Source organism: Apium graveolens, chromosome 5 (genome assembly GCF_009905375.1).
Source record: "Apium graveolens cultivar Ventura chromosome 5, ASM990537v1, whole genome shotgun sequence".
NCBI lineage: Eukaryota > Viridiplantae > Streptophyta > Magnoliopsida > Apiales > Apiaceae > Apium > Apium graveolens.
Window position 1 is genome coordinate 141,436,647 of NC_133651.1, and position 5,587 is coordinate 141,442,233.

Below are 5,587 nucleotides of genomic sequence, written 5' to 3' on the forward strand. Positions count from 1 at the left end.
TGTCTCCAAGATTGGCAACATAAATCAAATACTAGGATATAAACTAGAGAATAAAAATCAATATAAGATATCACAATCTATCACTTGCATCATTCCAAGAAGCAACCAAGAAGCATCACCAAGAACTTTCTCTTTCTCTCCCACTTCTCTCCATTCGGCCCTTCATCAAAAACCAAGGGAATCAAATTCAAAATCTCAAGCTCTAGCCATGGATAAATCCTCCCATTAATTCTGAAGCTTCCTAACAACCAAACTAAGGTAATATAAATCTTTTAGCTCTTTTTATCAAGGTTTGATGGGTGAAATAAAATCAAGAAAGTTGAGAATGAATAGTATGAATAGTAACTCTTCTATGATTTCATGATTTCAATGGTTGTTTTAGGTTCCAAAACCATATTAAGCATTCCCAAGACTTCACCATCATCCAGAACACATCTAAAGCTCTCAAGAAAGGTAAAAATCTTTGACCCAACTTTATTTAAGATTTAAGTTCAAGAACCTTTTAGTATTTAGTTGTAAACATAGTTTTGGTGGGAGTATTGTTGTAATCTTGATGTTTAGCTAAGTAGATTTAGTGTTGATTGTTGTTGCCTCTAGAACATTATGTTTTTGATAGTATTTAGTGTGTTGATGATGATATGTTGATTGTTGGTGGTAGTATAATGATTTAAGACGTAAACGAAACTCCAATCGTAACCGTAATCTCGTTAAAATGAATAAAATATAACTTTAAGTTTCTGCAGAAAGTCCTGAAGATGTAAACTATAGTTTCTTGAAAAATAACCATTGATTATTATAGAAAATATTATAAGGATCGTTTAGGCACTCGAATCGCTTGATTCCAATTTACGGATCAAAAGTTATGGTCGCTTTACTAAAAGTGATTTACGCGACAAAAACTTCTACGAATTACGAACTTTGAAAATATAAAGGATCAACTTAAAAATGTTCATAAATCATGAAATTTTTACAGAGATTAAGAAATATAGTTTTTTATCTTTCATAAAAATTTCAAGTACAAATGTTGATTTTTCAATATTGTAAAAATGTCGGAGTCGAGGTCGTGCGGAGTACGAATGTCAAAACAGCCCCCTGTTAGGAAACTGTCACTTCGGGATTTTCACCCCTGTTACCAGAAAACTATTTTCCAATGATGTGTTATAAATTTTGTCTAGATTGCGCACGCGAAAATGGTGCATCAATTGAGTTAACGTTTTGAGAGATATCAACGTTTTAGTAAAAGCGGTTTGAATAGTAAAACTCCGTAGTTGACCGAACTTTTGAAATGCTTTTCACCTAATTAAATTCATTTTATCAAAATGAAACTTTTAGGGTAAATATTAAAATCACTCAAGAAGCTCCTCGAGGTGGTTTCGTATTAAAATATTAATTTTAAGATTTATTAAAAAATGATAGAGTGCAAGCCGCGTAATAGTAATATTCTGTAAAGTCAATTTTAGAAGACCACTTTGACCGTCCGTTTCGACCAAGGAGTGATACTTATTTCGAGACGGTCAAATAATGGAAGTTATGAAGTATTGAAATTATTAGGAATATAAGTTGGTGATGAAAGTGGGAATACTGATTAAGATTATGATGTTTGTTGATTAGAAAACCCGGAATTAGAGGATGTCGGGGAAACGTGCCTTGGACTCCAGACAAGTTTTCAAACCCTACCTTTTTAGAACTGTTGTGTTGTGATTGCTTTTAAATACTGCAATATATGCATGATAAATGTTTTACGGTGATTTATAAATTATTATATATTGAATCATAAGATATGATTATTTTGGTATAATGAAGTACCGGATTTGAAACGAGATATTTAGACCGAGGATTGGTCGGTGTAAGGTTATAAAAACCCATAAGTATTCCGGAGTTGTTATATTTGAGAAATGTTAACTCTAGAGAGTAGCGTGACATGTATATTATAGACCGAGAGTCGGTCGGTATGTATATTATAGTAAATACCCGGGAATCATCCCGGGGATATTTTGGACGATCGAAAGTCCGTATTTATTTTATTCCAAAGGACTCGATGTCCACTTGCGAATTATTAAATACCTCAAATTTATTTAAAATGATTTCCAAAGATCGTATTCCCTCAACTATATTTAATCACTCAAACAATGAATATTATTTCTGATATTCATTTTGAATAGGAGAAGTATACTCCAACAATTATTTGTTTTAAACTTGATTACTTATATCTACCAAGGATTACTTTAACTACTTAAACATAAATAAGTTAAGGAATATTTTTTCAATATTCTTTTAAAAGTAAAGTCATTCGAGGTTTAATTATTCATCAATTATCATTTAATAAATTATTATTTCTTAAAGGGTTTATTTTTGATTTAAAATCGTAGAACCTGATTTAAAATACTTTCTGATTTTCGGAAAATCATTCGAATAATTACAGATCGTCGGAGAATATTATCTCGACTTATTTTTTTTTATTTTGAATATAGTTTCAAAGAGAAACTCCCCCCCATTTAATTATCTGTTGACAACGGTCAACTCACATCCTTAGTACTTCCTCCGAAAACTTTCGGAAGTACATATATATATGAAGTAAAACTATGCCTATCAACAAGAAAAATGCTTGGGGGAACTTCAATGTGGTTCGATTTCTCGAGATATGATAGGATTTCCTAAAGGACAAGGGAGGGATAGGATCCAAGTACTTCGTGTATTGGATAGACTGTTGGTACCGTAAGAGACGGTACAATATGTACCTAAGGACCTGCGAAGTGTGTGTATACCTGAAATGAGGACACATAGCCTGATGCGGCAAGGGTGATAACCGGGATACGAAGGTGTCGTCCTTCTACTAGTAGAAAAGGTTACTTTTATCATAGTATGACTGATCATCGTATGCGGTGGCTCCAACGAATGTCCTATTCTTCCAATTGGAATTGTGATGCAATACCGTAATCCAAGCCTAGGTGTTGGGTTTACTATTAAGGTATTCGCAGGTTAATAAAATCCACTAAATGATTGTTTTCGTAAAAGGTGTGTATCACCAAGGGAAACTATTTTCGAATAAAACGTAATTATCAAATATGATATTTTACGTGAGTTTATCATATAGTCATTTTCATACTGTACATTATTATGCTGGGCATTTGATAAGTGGCATTTTATACCACTTAGAACGTCTTAAAATGGCTTAAATTGGTGTCTTGAAATCAAGTATTTTGTGTATTTGATGCGTTTTTCTAGTGTTTATGCATTTCAGGGTATTAGTTGCATTTCGGAGGAGGAATCATCAAGAATAAGCCTTGGCATGTGTTCACCATTGCGAGAGGAAAAGAACGGGCAGATTACGGTGAAGAAACGGAGCAAACATGGAATTTTTCCAGAAGGGTCCTGCGCGCCCGCGCAACAATGCTGAGCGGTCGCGCAGCAGCCTTGCGCGCCCACGCAGAAATGCTGAGCGGCCGCGCAGGGTTGGGGAAAAAGATATATTATTTTAGACTTCTACTTCTGTTTGGCTTCCAACTTCTATGTAATCTGAGTTTTATGGGACTATTATATAGGTAGATTTGAGACGTTTTTCACAGAGTATTAAGAGGAGATTATGTTTTAGATTGTGTTTTGCAAGAAGCGAAGGAGATAAGGAAGAAGACTGATTTAGCACACAGCAACGAAGAGGAAGCATATATTCTTGTGATTCTTGTTTCGTTGTAACGTTGGATGCTAGTTTTCTTGCTTTGACTTATTTACTCTTGTGACGTACTCTGTTTTAATCTAATCAGTTTAGTTATTATTTTCTTGTGTTTGTTTATCATGATTTCATATGAACCCATGATGGCGATAAGTTCTATTATGGGCTAATCGTGATCATGGGGTTGCAACGGATTTATTATGGAATTCTTTAGTTAATTGTTTAATACTTTAGTATGTGATAATTGCATGATATCTAGTATTGGTTGTGCGTATTCGTCTTATGTGCGTCGCGAACATATAAGATAGGGTGTTAATCTCTTGTGAAGCGACGGTGGATCTTGAGATTTAGAACTTGCCATGCTAGCATAGGTTCATGTACGTTGTGCATGATTAGTGGGTAACTCTAACAGTTTTATTTGCCCTATGTAATCAAAAAGGGATAACTTGTGCTTAAATCGTTGTGTTGTCAATTTCTGTAGACATATAGGAACTCAACATAATTGATGACTATTCAACTTCTATCTTAATTGTGGATGTTTGGTAGAATGGTATTAGTACAATGAAAGTTGGCTTTTATCAGTTTCGTGTTATTCGATTAATATCATCACTGTCACATGCTAAAGGTAATAACAATGGTTATAGAAGGAAGTAATAATGAAGTTGTGATCTCATGAGTGTTTTATTATTGATAAATTGAAGTGTTAGTTAAGTGGTTAATTAAGTAGTTAATTATAGTTAATATTTAATCAACAATTTTAAGTGTTATTATCTTAACATTGAGAAGTAGTCATACATTGGTGAGTGAGTTAAATTAGACAATAAATTAGTCTGAGTCTCTGAGGGAACGAACTAGAAAGTATTCTATATTACTTGCGAACGCGTATACTTGCGTGAATATTAGTGCGTGATTTCGCCCTAACAAGTTTTTGGCGCCGCTGCCGGGGACTCGGCGTATTTGTTTAGTTTATGTACTTACCATCATTGGTCATTAGGACTCAGTGATTAGGACGTAGTAGTTAATTACTCTTTCGGTTGTGTTTCAGGTACTTTAGCAAGCGTTTATGCAAACTCGTTCTCGTGCTCGCAAGAGGACCTTAGATACAGCTGAGGAGAAAGATGATGTTCTTGATACACCGGAGAAGTTAGATTTTGAGGATTCGGATTCAGGAACTGAGCAGAAAGAACCAGTAAACATGGGAGATCATATTGTTCAAGCTGATCCAGCTCTTATGGATTTTTCTCGGCCTAAAATTGATGATATTCAGTCAAGCATCCTTCATCCGGCTATTCAAGCTAACACCTTTGAAATCAAGCCGGGCACTATTCAGATGGTGCAGAATTCTGTTTCTTTTGGAGGAGCGGCAACTGAAGACCCCAACATGCACATAAGGAATTTTGTCGAGATCTACAGCACTTTTAAGTATAATGGCGTGACTGATGAGGCTATCAAGTTGAGGCTCTTCCCATTCTCACTGAGGGATAAGGCTAAAGACTGGTTACATTCTGAACCAGCTGGGTCCATCACTACGTGGCAAGATCTTGCGCAAAAGTTTCTGGTGAAGTTTTATCCAATGGCAAAGACTGCTGCTATGAGGAGTGCTCTTACTTAGTTTGCGCAGCAACCTACAGAATCTATGTGCGAGGCTTGGGAACGCTACAAGGAAATGTTGAGAAAATGTCCACATCATGGAATGCCAGATTGGATGGTAATCACTGGTTTTTATAATGGTTTGGGGGCCCAATCTCGGCCCATGCTCGATGCAGCAGCTGGAGGCGCCTTATGGGCTAAAAGCTATACTGAGGCGTATAATCTTATCGAGATGATGGCTGCAAATGAGCATCAAAACCCAACTCAGAGGATGACGTCAGGCAAGGTCGCAGGTATTCTGGAAGTTGATGCAGCCACCGCTATTAC

The 5,587-nt window shown here is 35.7% G+C and overlaps 1 non-coding gene across 1 annotated transcript; it reads right to left on the reverse strand.

Moving 5' to 3' along the window:
- Positions 1–5,258: 5,258 nt before the first annotated feature.
- LOC141662445 (small nucleolar RNA R71) lies at positions 5,259–5,365 on the reverse strand. Its single transcript, XR_012550561.1, has one exon. It is a non-coding gene; the product is annotated as a small nucleolar RNA R71 (small nucleolar RNA).
- Between the last annotated feature and the right edge of the window lie 222 nt (positions 5,366–5,587).